Source organism: Schistocerca cancellata, chromosome 3 (assembly GCF_023864275.1).
Source record: "Schistocerca cancellata isolate TAMUIC-IGC-003103 chromosome 3, iqSchCanc2.1, whole genome shotgun sequence".
NCBI classification, from domain to species: domain Eukaryota; kingdom Metazoa; phylum Arthropoda; class Insecta; order Orthoptera; family Acrididae; genus Schistocerca; species Schistocerca cancellata.
The window spans coordinates 751,289,950-751,300,275 of NC_064628.1; positions in this window are offsets into that span (position 1 = coordinate 751,289,950).

A 10,326-nucleotide genomic window follows, 5' to 3' on the forward strand; every position below is an offset into this window, starting at 1 on the left:
TAAAATAGAGAAAAAAACTTATGTAAACTTCAAACAAATGTACATTTTGCGAACAGCCGCCTGAAGACGAACTTGTCGGTTCGAAACTGGCTACGGCGATATATACTTAAATAAACTCAGTAGTTGCTGGTGTTTGGCAACGTGCGGGTAGCTGATTGACGTTAAATATAGCTGTCGCTAATTTGCGGATTTGGTGAGACCTGTTTATCGCTCGCAATCTACGGATAAATTTTTCGCTATTTGGTGTTGCTAAGCGTGCTATGAATTTCGGATATGAAAGTGCACCCCATGTGCTGGTGCAAACTGTTTGCGTCTTTGTCAAGTCAGTAGACATGAGGTTGGTTACAGAATCGGATTTGAGCCCTTCACTACCAGGAGCCACACAGTCACTTCAGTCACTCTGCCCTGTAGTTTAGCTTATCAAACATTTTTTGTTGTATGGAAACACTGTTCACGTAATAAATATCCATCTGTACTTTCCCTAACACATGTTGGACTGTGGAAAGAAGGCATGCACTGTTCTATTCAGTTGATTTTTCAAGAATAATGAATGAATTATTCCTGTAACATAGTCTCTTATTTCTCTTCCTTGGTCACTTATTAGTTACTGCGTTGCTTTAATGTAATTAGTATTCTGCCACCATTATGCGTTAGCGCAGTGCAATATGTGGCATTGGGTGAGTAACTTGATTCATTAAAATATATTCAAATAATTTCTAACGACAATTCGAGGGGCCTTTTCTGAAAATTACGTATTCCCGTTTTACTGCATGCACTTTACAGCTATTAAGGTAGGTAATGATGCTGTTGCGAGTTAGAAAGACGCCTCAGATGATTCTCCAGTAAGCACATCGGTGAAGCACTTTTCTAAAGTTTGGGAGATAACGTTTCCCCTTTATATATTTATTTATTACATATACTGAAAACTAGACATATAAAAACAGAGCGGTTTTCGAATGCAATATTGCACCAAAATTTTGTAGCAATCAGCGAAGCACGATTTACGATTTTGAACAAACGAATATCTACATTTTTATTTGTACAGATTAGCTGAGGCACCAAATGCGATCAGTATCTATTTCAGTTTCGTCACAAGTCGCTGATTTTGTGTATCATATGCTTTTGCTGGATCATCATACACGACTGGAAAATTAAAAAAAATGTACACACTGAAACAATGGCCCGACATAAATGGCGATTTATACTTGTATTGTATTAATTAAATTTCGTATGGTCATAAACGGTCGAACATCACTTATGGAGACCTGTCACCAGCGACTAAGCCTCTTTTATGCACTTTTTCGTTGCAAAGATGATTGCAACCTCGGCACGAAGTTTACCGGAAGGCGACTCAGAAGGACTTACATCTACATGCAAATAGTTCCCACGAGTCATCCCGGATGTGTGTCCTCAAAGAGCACATAACATTGCTGAGGAGAACAATTTGCAGGATAAGCTTCAACGCCTAATGAGAGTTTTCGAAGCAAATGGGTGCTGCCCAAAGCAGATACCTAAGGCACTACAAAAAGACTTAAGATAGCCATAAGTAACGCGAAAGAAGACAGAGATTTTAATCCATGCCATACTTGGGAAATGTGTGCTCAAAAATAAGTCGCATCCCCACCGAGGACAAAGTTAAAGTGATCTTCCAGCCTCCATCAATGGCAGCTGCACTTTTGGGTACCGTCAAGGATGTTTGACGCTACGCAATGCTGGACTTCACAAGATCGCCCGCGAGAGTGGCCTTTTGGACATCAGTCAGACGGTTCGTACAATCCATGAAAAATTTGCGGAACGTCGTAGGTACACCCGGATTTTACAGCCAAATAAATCGGCTGTTGCGGAGCACTGCATCGACACCGGTCATTCTCGACGATATGAAAATGTAAAAATTCTACCGTCGACCCCATCTTTTTGGGACACTACAGTGAAAGCGTCGGTTGAAATTCATTTGGCGAAGAATTTAATCAGGAGACAGCGGTTTCGACCTGGACAAACCCTGAAATCCGGCGCTTTCTGTGATAAAGTCGAAAAGACATCGCTACAATGCAGTTAACAATGACATTGGGATCGATCGCCTACATGATCGCCGAGCTACAATTTATGTATAATCTTTGCTGCCGATCGCCGTCGCTGATGCTTATGTATCTGCTGTTTAAAACGGCGTAATGAGTACTGTCGCTTCCGTCTGTGTGTTTAAACCGAAGATGGCCAAAAGGTATACTGTCGAAATATTAGAAGAAAAAGAAACAGACTTTATGCGGCTGCACTCCCGAAATTAAATGGATCAGTTGTTTCGTCGCGAAAACATGAAAACCGAAGACTTTAAACATTGTCATGCAACGCCGCTGCTGAGCGTCGAAGTTTCAAGGGAAGACGCCGCCTGTCAGTAGGCCAACCCTTTAGTGGCAAGCCTGGCCCGAAACGCACGCGGACCGCTGGCATACCAGCTCGCAGTGAGCCTGAGAACATTCAGCGTATTACGTGGTGCCTAATGCGTCGACGTCTCTCACAATTACAGGGTGTTTCAAAAATGACCGGTATATTTGAAACGGCAATACAAACTAAACGAGCAGCGATAGAAATACACCGTTTGTTGCAATATACTTGGGACAACAGTACATTTTCAGGCAGACAAACTTTCGAAATTACAGTAGTTACAATTTTCAACAACAGATGGCGCTGCGGTCCGGGAAACTCTATAGTACGATATTTTCCACATATCCACCATGCGTAGCAATAATATGGCGTAGTCTCTGAATGAAATTACCCGAAACCTTTGACAACGTGTCTGGCGGAATGGCTTCACATGCAGATGAGATGTACTGCTTCAGCTGTTCAATTGTTTCTGGATTCTGGCGGTACACCTGGTCTTTCAAGTGTCCCCACAGAAAGAAGTCACAGGGGTTCATGTCTGGCGAATAGGGAGGCCAATCCACGCCGCCTCCTGTATGTTTCGGATAGCCCAAAGCAATCACACGATCATCGAAATATTCATTCAGGAAATTAAAGACGTCGGCCGTGCGATGTGGCCGGGCACCATCTTGCATAAACCACGAGGTGTTCGCAGTGTCGTCTAAGGCAGTTTGTACCGCCACAAATTCACGAAGAATGTCCAGATAGCGTGATGCAGTAATCGTTTCGGATCTGAAAAATGGGCCAATGATTCCTTTGGAAGAAATGGCGGCCCAGACCAATACTTTTTGAGGATGCAGGGGCGATGGGACTGCAACATGGGGCTTTTCGGTTCCCCATATGCGCCAGTTCTGTTTATTGACGAAGCCGTCCAGGTAAAAATAAGCTTCGTCAGTAAACCAAATGCTGCCCACATGCATATCGCCGTCATCAATCTTGTGCACTATATCGTTAGCGAATGTCTCTCGTGCAGCAATGGTAGCGGCGCTGAGGGGTTGCCGCGTTTCAATTTTGTATGGATAGAGGTGTAAACTCTGGCGCATGAGACGATACGTGGACGTTGGCGTCATTTGGACCGCAGCTGCAACACGGCGAACGGAAACCCGAGGCCGCTGTCGGATCACCTGCTGCACTAGCTGCGCGTTGCCCTCTGTGGTTGCCGTATGCGGTCGCCCTACCTTTCCAGCACGTTCATCCGTCACGTTCCCAGTCTGTTGAAATTTTTCAAACAGATCCTTTATTGTATCGCTTTTCGGTCCTTTGGTTACATTAAACCTCCGTTGAAAACTTCGTCTTGTTGCAACAACACTGTGTTCTAGGCGGTGGAATTCCAACACCAGAAAAATCCTCTGTTCTAAGGAATAAACCATGTTGTCCACAGCACACTTGCACGTTGTGAACAGCACACGCTTACAGCAGAAAGACGACGTACAGAATGGCGCACCCACAGACTGCGTTGTCTTCTATATCTTTCACATCACTTGCAATGCCATCTTTCTGTTGAAAATTGTAACTACTGTAATTTCGAAAGTTTGTCCGCCTGAAAATGTACTGTTGTCCCAAGCATATTGCAACAAACGGTGTATTTCTATCGCTGCTCGTTTAGTTTTTATTGCCGTTTCAAATATACCGGTCATTTTTGAAACACCCTGTATGTTGAGTCAGCTATTCAGAGCGATGGCAGAGGCATCAGCGTTACATCTCGCGTTTGCAGCCGGAATGGCTTGGCCTCAGATGTATTCCCGATCACTTCGACCCTCTGTAGCGCCACTGTACGACGCTACCGGACACGGACTACTGCAGCTTGTTCCTCAAGACACACTCCCTACAACCCCTCGAAGAATGTTGGTATAATTCTGTTACACAATCTGGAAAGTGTCCCAGACCTTTAGGATCAAAATTATACTGGTGGTTTTAGGCGCTACAGTCTGGAACCGAGCGACCGCTACGGTAGCAGGTTCGAATCCTGCCTCGGGCATGGATGTGTGTGATGTCCTTAGGTAAGTTAGGTTTAATTAGTTCTAAGTTCTAGGCGACTGATGACCTCAGAAGTTAAGTCGCATAGTACTCAGAGCCATTTGAACCATTTTTTATACAAGTGGAAGAATATCGTATACAGAGTACTTTGAGATAAGGAACTGATGGCCGGTAATGATTATTCAGTTTTTAGTTTCCTTGGTTGACTTTGTAGCAATTTACTTGTACCCAGGCCGCGTTACGAGTGCTGCGCAGGGTGAAGGGGGTGACGGGGCGCCAATCTCAAACGTTCCACTCCATCTTGTCTCCTAATTGACCACAACAGAGACGCCTGCTGCTTCCGCTCATTAAACCATATAGGGAACGCGCTGTTCCACGTTGCCTTGACGTATGTTGATCTTAATTCCTTAGGTGATGTTTTGCTTTCATGCCCATACCTTCTTTTCAGGGCTTGAAATCAAATATCATATACGTCAAAGATCAACGGGTACATATATTTCAATACTCGAATAATTAAAGAAGAATGAAGATAATCTTCAAAGAGCCGTTTATGACCTTTGTTGGCTTCTAAATATGACATGAACCTCTCCACTAACAAAGGTTATGGCATTCAAGGGTAAGTTATCTATGACGGCTAATACTATAGTAAATGATGTAATACTGGAACAGATAATCCAGTTTCAGTAATTCGGCTGTGACATAGACGAAATTTTTGATAATGAAATTAGTGACAAGCCCCTAAAATTTAACTCAATCTGTAGAACAATTAGGAATGGGCTAGGAAATAAGGCCACGTCAGAGAGACAAACGAAGTTTTACAAAGTCATGGCAGTCTCTACTGTTTGGAGCTGAAACCGGAATTCTCACACAAAAGAATATGGAAATGAGATTATAAAGTAATGAATAAGGGTGCATTGGAGAAGATCGCTTCAGAAATGAAGACGTCAAAAGAATTGCAAGCTGATTCAGTGCACAAGAAGATAGACGTAAACAGGAACACATGGTGGAAACGTGTAGATAGAATGCATGAAAACAGGCTTCCAAAACAAATTCGTAATTACAAACCTAGAGGGACAAAACAGAGCTGAGGACTACGGATGATGTCTGGTTCTTGTTGGTCGGAATCGGTGAAGCCATCTACCCCTGAAAGGAGATGGAGGGGAAACAACTTTCATAAGCCAGAGCAACTGTAGAAAGTGAAGTCCGTTAGCATCACTACATGCATTAAAACATAGGCCACTGATAGAACTGAACACTAGGTTCAAAATTATTTGCTCCATCGCTCGCACACCTTTCTTACTGTGTGGCCCCGCCGATACTCTCCACTCTATACTTTTCGAAGAAATCGTTTCACGGGAGAGTTGTGAGAACTGTTCTCTGTCACAAACTTGGCGAGTTATCTGTGACATCAACATCTGAATCTCTTGTAAATTTCTAGCAGAGACGATAGTTTTCTTCCAATTATGGAGACAAATGTTGCGAGACTTTTCTCAGTACCTTCGTCCGGAATCTCTGGAGACATCCTTCTGCACCATTGAAGTTGTCTCATTTTTAAGCATGGTTTACTAGAGCAAGCAAAACCCAACATACCCTGATTTTAAGAAACTATGCCCTATCATAGATAATGTTATGATGCTATTAATGAACATATAAATGCTGTAGAGCCAATTGTCGAGTCGTGATGCGCCAGTCGGCACGAATAATGATATTCACGATTCAGCATGTCTGGAGCACCGGCTGTGACAGGACATCCCGAGCGTGGCTGATCATGGAGCTCTGTTTCTGCATTTCCTGAGGCTGTAACTTTCTTTACCCATTGCCCAACTGTACTCCTATCAATTTCAGCATCGCCATACACTGCACACAAACGTTTATGAATGTTAGCCACAATTTCTTCTTCTGCACACGATAATTCAATAACAGCACGTTGCTTGTAATGTGAGTCGTCTGTAGACGCCACTTTGACGCTGTACTACGGCTTTGCCATCTGCCAGAACGGTTCGAAACTTCACTGGATCAAAGAACAAACATCAAATGTGAAGCACCAATAAGGACGTTTCTCTATGTATATTAATGGATTTTTAAGAAAATGTGGCGCATTACTTGTTGAACGACCCTCGTATAACAATGTTAGCAGACAGAAAAGATGTACTTATGACTTATCGTCGCCCTTCACTATCTGAGTAATTTCTTTTATCTCATCATACATTTCATCAATCTCTTCATCTGGCTGTACAACTGTGGCAGCCATGGGCTTCGTGTCTATCTTGGCCACAATAATGCGTCCACTATTCTGTTTGTAGTAGCTCACCCGCACTCCTATTTTTTTATTCGTTATTAAACCTTCTCCTGCATTATCCCTATTTGATTTTATATTTATAATCCTGTAGTCACCAGACCAGAAGTCGTTTCCTCCTGCCACCGAAATTCGCTAATTCCCACTATATCTAACCTATCCATTTCCCTTTATAAATTTTCTAAGCTAACTGCCCGACTAAAAGACCTGACATTCCACGCTCCGCTCCGTAGAACGCCAGTTTTCTTTCTCCTGATAACGACGTCCTCTTGAGTAGTCCCCGCTCGGAGATCCGAATGGGGGACTATTTTACCTCCGGAATATTTTACCCAAGACGACGCCATCATCATTTAACCATACAGTAAAGCTGCATGCCTTCGGGAAAAATTACGGCCGTAGTTTCCCCTTGCTTTCAGCCGTTCGCAGTACCAGCACATCAAGGCCGTTTTGGTTAGTGTTACAAGGCCAGATCAGTCAATCAACCAGACTGTTGCCCCTGCAACTACTGAAAAGGCTGCTGCCCCTCTTCAGGAACCACACGTTTGTCTGGCCTCTCAACAGATACCTTCCGTTGTGGTTGCAGCTACGGTACGGCTATCCGTATCGCTGATGCACGCAAGTTTCTCCACCAACGTCAAGGTCCATGGTTCATGTGTGTGTGTGTGTGGGGGGGGGGGGGGGGGGTCAATTCCCATACATATCAGAAACATGTGCTTCCTCTTTTCTTTCTTATCTATTTAACCAGATTGAGCCACAGCACGCGTGACCGTGAACAGTTAGTGAGAGTATAAACAAATAAATATTTAGGCTTGTTCTCTTACTTCTTTACGCACCTTTTTGTTAGGAAACAGCATAAAATGACTCCGAATTCATGGGACAAGCTAGTTCACCGAATTTATACGTGGATTTATGTAATATCAGTGGCAATTTCCAGTTGTCTATTGTTTTTTGAGTCAATAATGTAATATGAAGAACATCACTCGTTTCGTGTTGTACGTAACGTTTCTCTCTCCCCGCTACCGCGTTCCTTTTATGTACCTCTTTGCAATGCAATTTTCCCTCCTCACATGGGTAAGTGTATCGAGGAGTAATATCAGTCTACAAACTTCTTCCATCCCACACTGCTTCTCTCGTGCTCTCCGAAAAGTTTGTGTAATAAGGAGCCGACACACGAGCTGTGCAGGGAGGAAGACGCCCGACGCGTTATGAGTTGCAGAAGAAGAGCGGACGGCTACTGAATTCCAAACGGCCTTCGAACAGAACAGCTCCTATATGAAGAGTGAGGGTCACCCCAGGGCTAGCTGCCTCCAGCGAACCGTCGCTCAAGATTACCTTTATGCTGCAGAAGGGCAATATATACCCTGTGGAGGCAACCTAAAAAGGCATACGTCACTCGCCAGCGGTAAATAAAGCATGTGTATGTAGGCAGGTATTCAAATGGTTCAAATGGCTCTGAGCACTATGGGCCTTAACATCTGTGGTCATCAGTCCCCTAGAACTAGGCAGGTATTCCATGAGACGCTTTTGCACGTTAGAAAATTTTGCAAACTACAATAATTTCCACAACACTCTGTTCTAAAGTGAATGTGCTTTGTGGGTGTCATGACTGTATCATTCAGATAATCAAAGTAATCTTTATTAAGTGACAGATTACAGATAACCTGACGTTGCACTTTCTTGATGATTTTTCGTACATGTTCAGTTTCGGAACACTAATTTCATTATCAGCTATATCTATCCGTAACAAGAACGTCTTATGCTGGGTCATAACTGATCGGTGGAGTCAGATCGCGGACTTCGGCTGGCCGTCGTTTAGCTGTTTCGAAATTCCAACTTTGCCATCCCTGTAGGAGAAGTTGGGGCATAATCGCGTAGTTAAGAAGAAAGCAAGATATCAATGACAATTTTCATTGTTGGGACTTCAAATTTATTTCAGTGAATGACATAGGAAACATGAGGACTTAAATGTGATGGTTTAAATTATATGTGATGTAACTCAGCACAGTGCAATATACGGTTATACCCCACACCTTGGGGACAGAAACAGGTACTCTGTGGGGCACCAACGGGCAATGTTATACTCTCATGCTCATAAATTAAGGATAATTGCAGAATGTGCCAGCCGGAGTGGCCGTGCGGTTCTAGGCGCTACAGCCTGGAGCCGAGCGACCGCTACGGTCGCAGGTTCGAATCCTGCCTCGGGAATGGATGTTTGTGGTGTCCTTAGGTTAGTTTTAATTCGTTCTAAGTTCTAGGCGACTGATGACCTCAGAAGTTAATTCGCATAGTGCTCAGAGCCATTTGAACCTTTTTTTTTTCAGAATGTGGTGCCACACAACGAGGCACTACACAAACCTGGCGCTAATAGCATAGGCACATAGGGAACATACACGACACAGATCTGTAAGTCCACAGTATTGTGATAAGTTGAGAAAACCGTCCCGAAACACATTTGCTACAAAACGCCACTGTTTCCTACGCATGTGCTCCGACAACAATATGAGATATGATCACCATGCACACGTACACAGGCCGCACAACGGGTTGGCATACTCTGGATCAGGTGATCGAGCAGCTGCTGAGGTATAGCCTCTCATTCTTGCACCAGTGCCTGTCGGAGCTGCTGAAGTTTCCTAGGGGTTTGAAGACGTGCAGCGACACGTCGACCGAGGGCATCACAGACGTGCTCGATGGGGTTTAGGTCTGGAGAACAGGCAGGCCACTCCATTCGCCTGATTCTTCTGTTTCAAGGTACTCCTCCACGATGGCACTTCGGTGGGGACGAGTGTGATCATCCATCAGGAGGAAGGTGGGACCACTGGACCCCTGAAAAGGCGGCAATACCGGTGCAAAATGACATCCCGATACACTTGACCTGTTACAGTTCCTCTGTCAAAGACATGCAGGGGTGAACATTCACTAATGATAATCCCACCCCACACTATCAAACCACAACCTCCATACAGGTCCCTTTTAAGGACATTAAGGGGTTGGTAACTGGTTCGTGGTTCACGCCAGATGAAAACCCGGCGAGAATCTGATCGTCCGTGAACATAACCTGGGACCACTGTTCCAATGACCATGTACTCTGTTCTTGACATCAGGCTTTACGGGCTCTCCTGTGGCCAGGGGTCAGTGGAAATGACCTTGAAGGTCTCCGGGCAAATAAATCATGTCTGTTCAGTCGTCTGTAGACTGTGTCTGGAGACAACTGTTCCAGTCGCTGCGGTAAGGTCCCGAGCAAGGCTATCTGCAGTACTTCGTGGCCGTCTGCGGGCAGTGATGGTGAGATATCGGTCTTCTTGTGGTGTTGTACGCTGTGGACGTCCCGTACTGTAGCGCCTGGACACGTTTCCTGTCTGCTGGAATCGTTGCTATAATCTTGAGATCACACTTTGTGACATATGGAGGGCCTGTGCTACAACCTGCTGTGTTTGACTAGCCCCCAGTCGCCCTGGTATTCTACCCCTCATAACGTAATCAATATGTGTTCTTTCAGCCAGTTTCAACACACAGTCACCATTAGCACGTCTGAAAACGTCTGCACAATCGCCGCACCGTACTGTGACATGCACCAACGCACCTCTGCGTATGTGGACTGCTGCCAGCGCCACCGTGCGACGACCGCAGATCAAATA